The sequence below is a fragment of the Eucyclogobius newberryi genome, unplaced genomic scaffold (assembly GCF_026437365.1).
Source record: "Eucyclogobius newberryi isolate DKJ021-1_F unplaced genomic scaffold, fEucNew1.0.hap1 SCAF_132, whole genome shotgun sequence".
In the NCBI taxonomy this organism is placed as follows: Eukaryota; Metazoa; Chordata; class Actinopteri; order Gobiiformes; family Gobiidae; genus Eucyclogobius; species Eucyclogobius newberryi.
In genome coordinates this window covers 47,501-53,957 of record NW_027315760.1, presented here as the reverse complement: position 1 = coordinate 53,957, position 6,457 = coordinate 47,501, and positions in this window count along the sequence as shown.

Below are 6,457 nucleotides of genomic sequence, written 5' to 3'. Positions count from 1 at the left end.
TGTAGGCCTACGTATACCAGACATTCACGTAGGCCTATGTACACCACACATTCACGTAGGCCTATGTACACCACACATTCACGTAGGCCTATGTAAACCACACATTCAAGTAGGCCTATGTACATCATACATTCACGTAGGCCTATGTATACCAGACATTCAAGTAGGCCTATGTACACCATACATCCATGTAGGCCTATGTATACCAGACATTCACGTAGGCCTATGTACACCACACATTCACGTAGGCCTATGTACACCACACATTCACGTAGGCCTATGTAAACCACACATTCAAGTAGACCTATGTACACCACACATTCACGTAGGCCTATGTACACCACACATTCAAGTAGGCCTATGTACACCAGGGGTAAGGGGGTTAGGGGTTAGGGGGTTAGGGGTATAGAAAAACTTGCTTATTCCAAAATGCAAAATAATGTGTAGACCTAGACCTGCATGTATTTTAATAATCGCTACATCCGACAACATGGATTAATATGACAATAACAGCACTCAAATGACACATCCGTACATATTCACAAAATACATAGGCCTACTAACACGGTACACGTTTTCAGAGGGTGCCTCACTGCATTCCTCACGAGTGTAGGATTCATCAATGACCCAGTCTGCTGCAGAGTTTCTGTCTAATTTGATACACGAATAATGGTCAAATCTGAGACATTGGCTACGTGTTATAACTGGTGCTCCCGGCGATGAGTGAGACAACACCAAATTGTTCTTCAACTAGACAACACCTCCAGGAACTCATTGTTTGGTCCTTGTAAACATCAAATGCCTCGTACGCTTCGGATTTGGACCCATGGGAGAAAATGATTGCCTGAGCCGTGGCAGCGGGAACGTTCTCGGCCTTCACCAAGTTGGATTCTCTAACTTCCGTTCTGGTTGAATTTAGCGACTTCCGTTCCGTTGTGGTCACTGACCTAGTGCTAACCAGGATCTCATCTCTGCTGCAGACGATGTTGTCCTGATGGCTCCATCAAACCCAGAACCTGCAACATGCACTGGGACGATTTGAGCCGGGTGTGTCCCACTGGAAGGAGGCCCCGAGGACGACCCAGGACACGCTGGAGGGACGAAGTCTCTCCCCCAAGAGGAGCTGGAGGAAGTGTCTAGGGTGAGGGAAGTCCGTAAGATCCAGCTTGGACTGCTGTCCACGCGACCTGTCAAGAGTGGAATAGCAGTGGCACAATATTTTACAACTCAAAAAGCCAGAACACCCTTTCTATTATTATTATTATTAGGCCCGAGCGCCACAAGCTGACGAGAGGCCTATTAGTCCCGTAAGGCCGTGAAAAGTGCGCACGTAGTGCGCACAAAATCAAGCGCGAAGCGCTCGCCCACTTCCAAACACTCACTAACGCACTCCTCCACTCATGCACGCCCCGTGCATACTAATTAGTAGTAGGAAAATGGAACATTACCGTTGTAAACGGGCGAAGCCCGTGCAAAAGTGCGCACTAAACGAGCACTTTACATTGGGATCCCCATATAAAGCACTCATTTGCGCTAAGTAGCTCACGAATACGTTCCCCATCTCTTGCATGTTCCGTGCATATAAGCATGTAATGCAAAAATTGAACATTATGACTGTATAGAGGGCCAAAAACACAAAGTGGGCGGAGCCCACTCAAAATTAACGAAAGTACCCATCAGTGACCAGGGACCCACACCATGAGGTAGGAAAGCGCGAGCGCTTTCCGAAAATGTATAGTTTATGGTATTTGAAAAATGGGAAACATTGTTTTCGCATCGGGATATTATTCTTTCTTTCTTCTTTCTTCTCGGGACCAACCCCCCTATTTTTCACCCAGTGAACATTGACGAAAAGTCAAAAAAATTTGCACACCTGTAAAAATCGTGCCTCTTTACATTCTGGCTATTTCCCTTTTCTAAAATAAAAAAAAATTGGCGCGTCAGCGCCCCCAAATATACCAAAAATTCACTGAGAGATAGGAAATGACCCAAAAAAAATCTGATCGTAGAATCATGAAATTTGGCGCAGAGGTAGATGGTGACAAAAGAAGTAAAAAATATTATTACGGCAACGCCGTCCACCCAACCAAATGTCGGCCATATTGGTTCAAAAATGGCTAAGCATGACTCGGGAGTTTTTCCAAACGTCGTACTTTTACGAATTCCTCCCAGGGCGTTGGCTCTAAAAAGCTGAAATTTGGTGAAAATGGTACTGAGGAGCGCCCCCTACAGATTTTATATGGAGGTTAAATGTTTAGTTTTGCGAAATTATCTGAAATTTGACACAAAACTCAATTTTGGCCCCATCAAAAAAGTCAATGAGACCCATGTCATAATTGTTACGGCTTTGCCGTAACGATGACCGAAACCTCCCATGTTATTCCAATGGGGAAATCACCAGAACATGTTTACACTTTATACTTTCACCAACTCCTCCCAGGGCGTTAGCCCTATCAACGTGAAATTTGGTGAGACTCATCTTCAGGGGTGGACCATCAAAAGTTATCCACATTTTTATTCAAAGAGTCACGGTGTCTGTGCGGCAAAGCCGCACATTTTTCCAAGAATTCAAAATAAAATTGCTTTTTGATGGTAAAACAAAGGGGAGAAGATGTGACAGCGTCACAGATTCAGCAGTAGATGTAATAAAAGGACAATTGGGGAGCGTTAGTGCCCCCTCCTCTTGCGGCGTGGCGGCGGTGTGGCGGCGGCGTGGCGAGGGCTGATCATTGCCGCTTGCGGCTATATTTACTGCTATTTTTGTTATTTATGCTTTATTATTATTTATTATCATATCATTTTATTTTATAGTTATTCTCCACTGTTTTGTTCTCCACATCATATTGTTACTGAATTGTACTGAAAAAAATCCACTAGAGGGCGCTGTACCCGGAAAGTTTGTCCATGATGAAAAAACAGTTAGCATGCTGTAGCCTGTGCTAAATGAAGCCTCACACGTGCACTTATAGTTTTATACTTTCTGAATCAATAAACTGTACAAAGTAGACCGCAAACCCTCAATTTAACTATATGAGATCCAAGTGGACTTAAATTACCAGTTGAAATCACACTGGTAATTTATCATTGTAAAAATAAATGCAGCATTTGATGTGGACAAAGCTCTTCTTCACTTTTTTGAAGGTATTTACAGAAAATTCACACAGCGCCACTTTGCATTGGCTGCTCATGGATCGATTATTTATTTCACAGGTTTTCTGGGTAAAATACTTCAGTGACGGGCAGTGGTCCATGGTGATGCCCCCTACAGAGCCCCTACAGCGCCCCTAAAGCGCCCCTACAGCGCCCCCTACAGAGCCCTTACAGCGCCCCTACAGCGCCCCCTACAGAGCCCCTACAGCGCCCCACAGCGCCCCTACAGCGCCCCCTACAGAGCCCCTACAGTGCCCCTACAGCGCCCCCTACAGAGCCCCTACAGCGCCCCTACAGCGCCCCTACAGCGCCCCCTACAGAGCCCCTACAGTGCCCCTACAGCGCCCCCTACAGAGCCCCTAGAGCGCCCCTACAGCGCCCCCTACAGAGCCCCTACAGCGCCCCTACAGCGCCCCCTACAGAGCCCCTACAGAGCCCCTACAGCGCCCCTACAGCTCCCCCTACAGAGCCCCTACAGAGCCCCTAGAGCGCCCCTACAGCGCCCCTACAGCGCCCCCTACAGAGCCCCTACAGCGCCCCTACAGCGCCCCCTACAGAGCCCCTACAGAGCCCCTACAGCGCCCCTACAGCGCCCCCTACAGAGCCCCTACAGCGCCCCTACAGCTCCCCCTACAGAGCCCCTAGAGCGCCCCTACAGCGCCCCTACAGCTCCCCCTACAGAGCCCCTACAGAGCCCCTACAGCGCTCCTACAGCGCCCCCTACAGAGCCCCTACAGCGCCCCTACAGCGCCCCTACAGCTCCCCCTACAGAGCCCCTACAGCGCCCCCTACAGCGCCCGCTACAGCTTCCCCTACAGCGCCCCTACAGAGCCCCTACAGCGCCCCTACAGCTCCCCCTACAGAGCCCCTACAGCGCCCCTACAGCTCCCCCTACAGAGCCCCTACAGCGCCCCCTACAGCTCCCCCTACAGCTTCCCCTACAGCGCCCCTACAGCGCCCCTACAGAGCTCCTACAGCGCCCCTACAGAGCCCCTACAGCGCCCCTACAGAGCTCCTACAGCGCCCCTACAGAGCCCCTACAGCGCCCCTACAGAGCTCCTACAGCGCCCCTACAGAGCCCCTACAGCGCCCCTACAGAGCCCCTACAGCGCCCCTACAGAGCTCCTACAGCGCCCCTACAGAGCCCCTACAGCGCCCCTACAGAGCTCCTACAGCGCCCCTACAGAGCCCCTACAGCGCCCCTACATGACCACACGTACGGCTCGTGCTTACAACTTAAGACCCCGCTGTAGTGTAGAATGTACAGATCCTTTAAGTTTATTCTTACTGACCCCGCTGTAGTGTAGAATGTACAGATCCTTTACGTTTACTCTTACAGACCCCGCTGTAGTGTAGAATGAACAGATCCTTTACGTTTACTCTTACAGACCCCGCTGTAGTGTAGAATGTACAGATCCTTTACGTTTATTCTTACAGACCCCGCTGTAGTGTAGAATGTACAGATCCTTTACGTTTACTCTTACAGACAGCTGAGTGGATGGCACACAGCCCACAGCGTCATGAGGTTGAGTCCGGCTCTCAGCAGAGCTCTAATAAAGCTGAGGGGATAAACATAAGTATTTATACTGTCAGTACTTCAGTGCTACCCTGCAGTGATATGTCTCACCCAACAGAGGGCAGCACTCACATGTCCCATGCTTTGACCAATAATAGAATTCACTTCAAGTCTTTCTGCTCCCGTTCCTCTCATCATGTGTAACAGGTAATTATAATAAATAAATGTAGAAAAAAGATTCAGTTGTGTCATCTGGACATGTTGTTGTTGTTGTTGTTGTTGTTGTTTTATGGCGGTTGGCATCCAATTGTTGCATTACCGCCAGACTTTATTCCTCAGACTTTTCGTAGTCCTCAGACTGTCGTAGTCCGTAAAAGTACTCCTTCCATTGCTTTGGTGTTACAAAGCCCATGAGGTCATGATATGTCTTTGTGACTAGAATAGTTGTTGTTGTTTCAGAGACCAACCGGCTTTATTCCAGGGAGACTCTTCTTCATCTTCCTCTCCTTCTTTGACGTTGTTGTTGTTGTTGTTGTTGTTGTTGTTGATGTTGTTTTATGGCGGTTGGCATCCGAGTGTTGCATTACCACCAGACTTTATTCCTCAGACGTTTCGTAGTCCTCAGACTCTGTCGTAGTCCGTAAAAGAACTCCTTCCATTGCTTTGGTGTTACAAAGCCCATGAGGTCATGATATGTCTTTGTGACTAAAATAGTTGTTGTTGTTGTTGTTGTTGTTGTTGTTGTTGTTTTATGGCGGTTGGCATCCAAGTGTTGCATTACCGCCAGACTTTATTCCTCAGACTTTTCGTAGTCCTCAGACTGTCGTAGTCCGTAAAAGTACTCCTTCCATTGCTTTGGTGTTACAAAGCCCATGAGGTCATGATATGTCTTTGTGACTAAAATAGTTGTTGTTGTTTCAGACAACAACCGGCTTTATTCCAGGAGTTGTGTCATCTGGACATGGTTCTCTATAAACAGGACATTGTTGGAGACATAAAGGTTCCACACCTTTAAAGTGGGAGTTTGACGTGTTAAACCTGGTGTCGAGCGTGTTCTTTAAACATGACGTCAGCTTCTGTGCTATGGCCGTTCAAAGCTTTATCACGTTTAATAGTTCATCATCACAAAAGGTTTTCAGTTTGATTGGAATGTTCTGTGAAAACCTGAAAAAATGGTAAATGTTTTACCTTTTTAGACCCTTTTATTTCACTGTCACTGAAATATTTAAGCTTTGTCATGAATAAATAGCATGTGTAATAACTTTAATTTTATAACCACTTTCAACCTGATCCAGTCACATTTTGTGTTAAAATGAAGAAATGGTTCAATTAAACACTTTTTCTCTGGTTTGTACAAACTGATCTCAGTCAGGCCACAGGGGGCAAAGGTCACTTAGTGTTCCTGGATCCTCTTCCTCAGGGTGTGCCCTGAGGCCGTTCATCACACATGGCCTGGCTCTGCATCCTTATCGCTGCAATATCACTGTAATATAACTGTAATATCACTGAAACGCCACTGTATTACCGCTCTAATATCACTGTAACATTGCTGTAATATCACTGTAATATAACTGTAATATCACTGAAACGCCACTGTATTATCGCTCTAATATCACTGTAACATTGCTGTAATATCACTGTAATATAACTGTAATATCACTGAAACGCCACTGTATTATCGCTCTAATATCACTGTAACATTGCTGTAATATCACTGTAATATAACTGTAATATCACTGAAACGCCACTGTGTTATCGCTCTAATATCACTGTAACATTGCTGTAATATCA